The sequence below is a fragment of the Danio rerio genome, chromosome 8, assembly GCF_049306965.1.
Source record: "Danio rerio strain Tuebingen ecotype United States chromosome 8, GRCz12tu, whole genome shotgun sequence".
In the NCBI taxonomy this organism is placed as follows: domain Eukaryota; kingdom Metazoa; phylum Chordata; class Actinopteri; order Cypriniformes; family Danionidae; genus Danio; species Danio rerio.
Genome location: NC_133183.1, coordinates 26,714,887 through 26,723,692, shown reverse-complemented (window position 1 = coordinate 26,723,692; position 8,806 = coordinate 26,714,887).

Genomic DNA, 8,806 nt, shown 5'->3' with positions numbered 1-8,806 from the left:
AATTTTAGGGAGCTAAGCTATTGAACAACACCTATTTTGGTCTTAACTTTTTTGATCCTCTTCAACTACTGTAGGTGTACATATAAAAAAACAAGAAAATACACCTGGGTCATTAGGGTAGCACATTGTGTTTTATTGAATGGGTAAAAAAATATATATTAAAAGGTTGAATTGTGAGGAACACTCTTCATCATTTTCAAAGTGGTCAGATCTCTGAATTCTTCGACTTCATGAATGTCAGGGGTGTCATATAGTTACAGTCTTGTGTACAACATAAAATGGATTGACGGTAGGGGGCACAGCATTTCAATAGGAAAAATCTCCAACATCACCTGGTTTAAAACCAAATGTTTATGCATCTGGTTTAAAACCAAACACACAAGAGAAGAGTTACAAAAAGTCTTGTGCAAGACTAAATTTACTCCTGGAAAAAAAAGTGTAGCCCACAACAAGCTTGTGATTTTTTTATTTAATTTTATTATTTGCATGGATTTACAATGAACAGGTTGCTTGCTGATGGTGTGTTCCAGATGTTAGGCTTCCCCCGTTTGACTTTCCCTATTCTTATATCTTGCTTGAGAATATATATATATATATATATATATATATATATATATATATATATATATATATATATATATATATATATATATATTTTTTTTTTTTTTTTTTTTTTTTTATATATATATATATATAGTTGAGGCAGTGGCGCAGTAGGTAGTGCTGTCGCCTCACAGCAAGAAGGTCGCTGGTTCGAACCTCGGCTCAGTTGGCGTTTCTGTGTGGAGTTTGCATGTTCTCCCTGCCTTCGGTGTTCCCCACAGTCCAAAGACATGTGGTACAGTTGAATTGGGTAGGCTAAATTGTCTTTAGTGTATGAGTGTGTGTGTGAATGTGTGTGTGAATGTTTCCCAGAGATGGGTTGCGGCTGGAAGGGCATCCGTAAAAGGGCTGCGTAAAAACTTGCTGGATAAGTTGGTGGTTCATTCCGCTGTGGCGACCCCGGATTAATAAAGGGACTAAGCCGACAAGAAAATGAATGAATGAATACATATACACACACACACACACACAGTTAAAGTCAGAATTATTAGCCCCCCTGAATTATTAGACCGCTTGTTTATTTTTTTCCCCAATTTATGTTTTACGGAGAGACGATTTTTTCAACACATTTCTGAACATAATAGTTTTAATAACTTGTTTCTTATTATGGATTTATTTTATCTTTACCATAATGACTGTAGATAATAGTTTACTAGATATTTTTCAAGACACTTCTATACAGCTTAAAGTGACATTTAAAGGCTTAACTAGGTTAATTAGGTTAACTAGGCAGGTTAAGGTAATTAGGCAACTTGTTGTAAAACAGTGGTTTGTTCTGTAGATTTTCGAGAAAAAATATAGTTTAAAGGGGCTAATTATTTTGTCCCTAAAAGGTGTTAAAAAAAATTAAAACTGCTTTTATTTTAGCCAAAATAAAACAAATAAGACTTTTAGCCAAAAGAAAAAATATTATCAAACATACTTTGAAAATTTCCTTGCTTTGTTAAACATAATTTGGGAAATATTTTAAAAAGAAAAAACAATTGGAATATATATCACAGGAACTTACAGGTCTTATCTTAGATTCCATCTTCGATAATAGTCATTCATGTGAATAAACACCAAATTGCCTCCAATTATTGGTACATGTTAGTGATTTCCACAACATTCTGGGCAAAGAAGTGTGTGTGCTATGCAAAGTGAAGATGAACTATACAAATTATACAAAGAGAAACTTATCCAACCAAGCAAACACAGGTACAGAAAAATGTCAGAATCATGTGCATTTCTCCTGCAGATTTATGTGAGATTTTATTTTGTGGGACTGCTGACCTGTTGCACTGCAGTGACTGTAAGCACTCTAGAAAATCGAACATTCCAAATCTATTTGTCTTCTGTGTCAGTCAGTAGAACTTGGATTTCATCAGAATAAAAGAGGGAATCGGTCTACTGTCTGGATTAGCCCTGTAATGTTGTGCCTTGTCTTTTGTAGACAGTTACTTATTATAGTTTTATTGCTTTTAGCAGCATTGCGCCACAGATCTGGTGTAGACACTGTGAAATATTGTTACAATGTTGTTTTGTAATGATTAGAAAAAAGAGGTGGTGAATTTTTGCTACAATAATGTGGTTGCGTACAGCCAATACATATTTACATGTAACAAACTGAATGAAGTTTGGAGTTTAGCTTCAAATTTACTAATATCACATATATGAAATTAAATTAGAATAAATTCCCATTAGAATGTTTGCAAGTTCTGAAACCTAAAGTTAAATCTTGAATCAAATCGTGAATCAAGTTTTGAGAGTGCATTGCAAAGCTTCCTGGCAATGGAGCATTTAAATAAGCAGAAAAAAACATTCAGCGTAATGTTTAGCTAACAGCCACAGCAGACAGGTCTTTGTGGCATTCAATGCAGTGTTTAGCTTATTTTCACTTGAAACGTTTTAAAGTCAGAATTTACAGTATTAACACTAGAAGACATGGCCCAATGGACAAAATCATCCATTTTTTTATGTTCTTTATTTCTATAGCTTCTGAGAATCCAAAAAGAGCCACATATTGAGAAATAATGTTACATTAGCTGTTTTAACATTGTTATTATTGAATTGCCTCGTTACAGTTATAAAATAGCTTGATAACACGCAGGAAATGTTCATGTGCTAATGACATGACCACATTTAATGGTCTATATTTGCTTGGAATCCATAATAGAATGGGTTATATGCACACAGACTTTTAATTTCAGTCAGCAATACGATATAAAGTGGGTATCAGACCAAACAAAAAACATTGCATTAAATTATATTTTTCCATGCCATGTCTTTAGAATATGGAAATTAAGTTTACCCAAGTATTTTCTATGGAATTTCTGTGCTAATCTGCGGCTAATGACGGCGCATGCATTTAAATGTCTTTTGTCTTTTTACGCTTTAACAACCAAATGGTTGCTTACATCTATTTAACTGATTATATTTAAATTACATTACAACATCAATGCTGTAAAAGGAACCATATGAAACTGAAAATAGTCACATAAAGCTTTTACCAGAAGTTCATCATTGGCTGAAAAACCCTAGCTGTGCATATAGCCCATTGGACTGCAATTAATTTTTGGACATTTGCGCAAACAATGATGTCCGATTCAACTTACAAGAACGACTCTAGTCAAGCTGGTGGACGATGCTTGCAATGGAACAACTACAATTAAATACTAGGACTTTCCAATGACTGTTGTCTATAAGCGATAGATGTGCAGGGTATAGGGGGGAGCCGGTGCTCTGTAGACATTGCCCAAAGGCTAAACCTCCTCACTCTCCCTAAGCAGTCCAGGACCCCCAGAATCCCAGTTTAGGTTCCTCAGGCTGTAATGGAATCCTTCTCTCGGAAGTGCAAATCCAGCTGCCGCTGCGCTTCAATAAATTAGATTTTCTGCACTGCTTCGGGGATGTAAGTCTCCAGAACACGGTTGGGTAGCAGTGCCATTATCAATTCATAGACTCGTTGTGTGTGTGTGTGCTTACTTGTGTATTTCTGCAGAAGATGCATGTTTGTTGTATGTGTTCGTTCTCAGTCATTTTGAGTGAAAAATGCTTGATTAAAGGTAATAATGTTGTAAATAATGTGCAATGTCTTGCACAGACCAATCGCTTTGCTTCTTAAGACCTCAGTGTATCATCAGGGGCAATGAGTACTAATTTGTTTTCCTTGTAAATGTTTTTTTTTAACTCCCAAAGTGCCTGTAGCTATTGACTTACAATCAAAAACTTGAATCATCAGAGACCACAGTTTCTTCTAAAACCTTCTATTAATGTTCGACTGAAGCAATGAGTCATTCACATCTTGCATAGCTCAAGGGTGAGCGAATTTACAGCAAAATTTCATTTCAAATGTCACTATAGATATTTCTTTGTCTTTGTGTCAAAGACATTCAGCAAATAGAGCATTAATCTGATGCTGCTTTTGATCGTCATCTGCTTCCCATTGCTTTAGGTGCAGAGTATTTCCAAACAATTTAGGTTTTGATTCAACTAGTGTCTAATTCAAGGTCAGCCGCTGTCTTTTAGTGAGAGGATTGAGTTCGCGTGAAATAGTAGTAATGTTCCTGTTGCGATGTATGATGTGGTTTCTCATTCACTCCGCCTCTTTTGGAAGTGAGAGCTTTTGCAATTGAGTGTTGAAATTTCATAGCTGTATTCCTGTCAGTAAAATGTTTCCTCCTTCCCTTTTTCCACTTATTTAAATCTCAGTGTTTCTTTGAGGAAGAATGGGAGGGTTTTGTATGCACCAGGCCTGTTCTGTGTGCGAGTCTGTGTATGTACACATGCCTCTATGTTATTGTGAGTGTCTGTGGATCCTTTTGTAAAGGAATCAACCTCAGTCCTGCGGATGTAAGAATATGATACTCACACGAGAAGATCGACAGAAACGCCTATGAAAGGTTGCATTATGTCCAGTGTCTGGGTGGTTTTGCGAGGGTCAGAGCGCATGTCTTGTGCCTTGGGCCATCAGGATGAGCTTCAGGGCACATGAAGATGACCCAAGCTGTTCCTGTGCAGTTGCGCTTTGACAGCTGCTGGAGTCTGGCATTCAGACTGGTCCTACAATCAAGGGTCATGGGCCAAACTTAGGTTGTGATTCTGGATCTTGCTCTGCAGGTATCAAGGATGGGAAGCTATAATTTGATTCTGAATTCTTAACAGATTTTGTTAATTACACTAATGTGATTGTTAAGTTCACCCTGGACATCTTGTAGCATTCAGAAATCTACATGTTGTAATTATAAGCTGTAGGAGGACATGAATGTTTTTTTTTTGTTGTTGTTGTTTGAATGGTGTAATTACAGTGATTACAATATGACGTGAACACAGATGTTTTATGTCACAGATGTCTCGCACATTACATGCATGAAATCATGTTGTTTTTACTTGTGAAAGCAAATGGAAAAATAGAATTTTCCATGAATAAATGTATAAGGTTGGAAAACAAACTGTACAGGATGTTTTTCCTAAGTCCAAAGAATAGGCTTCTTCTTTTCCTGTGCATGCACAACAGTGTGAATTTACAATCTTTGGAAGTATACTGTATTTGACTTGTACATGTACACCAGTGTTAGACACATGCACAGTGGTATTGTTAAAAGTGTGTCTTGCTAATTGCTTGTAGATTTTCTCAAAATAAGTTGAACCCATATAAAATTTGTTGTAATAAGATTATAACTGCATCTTTATTTTTATTTTATTTTAAGTGCAAAGATATTTAAGTGCAGAATATATATTGCAGGCATTGGACAAGCATGGATCTTTCTTTTTGCTTGTAATCACTATCAATTGGAGAAGTCCTGTACTTTGAATGACTGTGCATATACATCTTTTTTAAAGTATACTCTTATACTTTAAGTATATTTAACATACTAACTGCACAGAAAGCAATTACTTGACTTTACTTTTAAAAAAGGGAGTAACCCCTGCTTTTGAAGTGATTCGTTGACTTTACTCAAAATTGAGTAAATCCCTTGCCCTAAAATTGTTTACTCTACTCAATTATTCACTTGCTCACTTCCTGAATGTTCTCACTTGTGCTCAATTACTCACTCACTCACTCACTTTTGTTCAGTTTATTTCCTGCTTATCAGGGATTGTCGTAGTAATATATTATGGATAAACATAAAAAACATTATAATTAACTTTTCAATGATTACAGGTATACTGCTTTTCTTAAGTAATGTTAACTTTTCACTTTTAAGGCTATGGGTTACACTTTTTTATTTTTAAGTAATGTAATTGATTTTTATAGTTTGAAGAAAGCCAGCAATGAAAGAAAAAATCTTCCTCCACTTACTTTCTTGACTACTACGTCTCATCCCAACACACTTATTTCATCAGAACCAGATAATAAGGAAAATGTCATATAAATTATAAATGAAGAAAAGTTATATGGCTTAAAATATGGACTGATCCCCCCAACAATATACAAATATACAGACGGAGATGCAATTTTTCATGTGAATGTTTTTTTTTTTTTGACATATATTTGTTGTTTGTTATTTTATTTCCTCACATTTTTTCCAAAAATAGTGTTACAAATTCATATACTTCTATACTGTAGATGCCATACAAAAATACTGTCAGCTGAAGATGAATTATTGAGAAATATATAATATATATTCTATTAGAACATCTTTGATGTTATCTATTTTGTAATTGGATAGTTTTCCATTGATATTTATTTTAATAATTTATTGATGGGTCGTCTGGGACCCCAGGAAAAAAATAGGCTACTGATTATATTTTGACCTGAAAATAACCTTTCTTCTACAAATTTATGCTATCAGTAAAAACAAACAGGGATCGTCATCCTCTAATTAATTAATTCATTTAAATGTTGAAGGTTTTGTATTTCATGTTGTTACATTGTAACCAACTTGGCGACCACCGCAGACAAAATACTACCAAATAATAATACAACTAAATAAAAATAATATACATTCAGTGAAAGCTTAATAGCATGTATTATTTCAAAGAACTTGAAAGCATAACAGTAGCCTAATATTTATGTGGACTATCTTCGCTCTCCGTAAACCGTGGTTTGAGACAGACAGCTCTCCACCACCAATCATCCGGAATCATCTACCGTTTAGTCCGGGCCGGTCAAAGAACTTCGGTAGTCCTGACACCAGTGCTATTGAAAGTTGCGCGTTTGTTTAACCTTTGCACCAGAAGATTACAAAAGGTAAAATATCACTTCGCTTAATATTTTGCTCTGATCATTGCAGTCAAATAAAATCTGTTAGTTAGATATAGTTTTCATCGACTTTTTCATTTCAGCAATAATAATAGTAATGTAATAATAACACGAATAGCCCAATGATCTACTATCATTTACAAGGCAAATTATGTCATAAAATCTCAGTTCACTTAATTACCTGCATTATTTTCACTTAGAATATAGTTTTCGAGTTGTCTTGTTTCTTTCATTTTACGAGAAATGTGTATCTGATTTTAGTAGCATAATTTATTGATGTTGGACTAAACGACCTATACGATGCAGTTTATGATGTCTCTCTACATGGAATGAAAGTGTGCTATTTAACATAGTTAAAACATTAGCTTAAACTAAGGAGCACTTTCATAGCATTTAATTATTTTAGATAAAAAGTTAGCAAACTTCTTCACATTACATTAATTCATTTAATCAAATAAAGTTTTAAGTAAACATTTTTAATTTTTTAAGATTATATTTTAAAGCATTTCCTAAATAATAAATATTTGTGCTAAATATTTATATATTTATAATAAATATTTATTATATAGCTACATATTGTTACTAATTTTGCCTTTGCGCAATTTGTTCACTGCAATAATATGCTGTTTCTTCTTAAAGTTTTTCTGAATTGGCTTTCTGAAATGTGACAGTGAAGATAATTGTTAATTCACGAACAGACAAATCTTTTATTGGCCGTCTTTTTGTGAGTTGCTGGTAACTTCCACGGAAAACACAGAAAATTGGCATGGGTTTAACTACGAGCTTTGAAAAGACAAGACCGCTCATCCGTTTTTCGGTGACAGTTTAAAAGGGCTCTTTCTGTCCCGCGCACGCATGACTCATGAAACAGCCACAATGCTTGTGTCGAAAATAAGGCTCTATTTTATTTATTGGAAAACAAAAATCGGGAAGGGATGAATGTGCATGTTTTGGCCTTGGCATCAAGACTGTAAATTATTGGTGTTTTTAGTCCACAGAAATGTCATGGTGTTATTTCTGGCATTATCAAAAACTTGTTTTTTTTATCTTTATACTTGTTATGCGCAGGGCAACAGTGACTTTCTTAGTGCAAAATGTCCATGACCAGTCCTAAAAAAATTGGTGATCTGTGCAGAAAAAAAAAAATCATATCGTCAAAAAATCTTCTTGGCTTCTCGTTATCCCAAAAAAAGTTATCAGGAGAGGCAACCTGGATTTCTGGAATTACTAAATAATAAAATATTATTAGAATAAACCTAGAATAACATGTTTGACAGGACTCTATGGATTTAGGGCAAAAGGCGGTGCAAATTGCATTCCAGAACAATTACATTAGACAGACATGGTGCTTAAGGAATGTTTTGGCTTCTCATAACTAAGGTCTACGTGGGACAGAAAAGAGGTAAAATAGGATTCTTGGCCAAGTCTCCGGATTTATCCATAACTGAGGATAAAGACCCTGCTTCGGGCTGCAGCTAATGAAAATCCCATGGCTGAGCATCTGAACTTCAGAAACTTCTTCATGGTCATTGTGTGAGCACCTTTAATTGAATCAGAGCCACAGGTCACAGAGACTCTCTGCCACCAACTCCCCCATTTAGTATAAACACATTTAGGGATTATTTATTTTTTTGCTGTGGCGTGTGTCCACGGCAGCCAGGTCAACTGATACCCAGATGGCTTCACCGAGGAGCCTGTTTACGGATTCCTGCAGTCAGAGATGAGGAAAGCGAGTTACTGTCTGTATGTCGCCGATTAGAGTCACTCAGCTAATAATAGGAATTATAAGAGCGTTAGCCACATAAACGTGCTCTCCTTGCTTGCTGATGGATAGCGTAAACAGAATAGCAGCAGACAGAATTTAATTGATGACGTCAAAATTCTATATTCTGCGTTGGCAAACAATGCAAAGTGATTTAGGGCCGCGCACACGCTGCAGTAAACTCAGTTGTCAGATCCATTAACTGTTAATTTTGTTGTCTAAACAGTTTTCTGACAATGACAACCACTTTCTTTAAT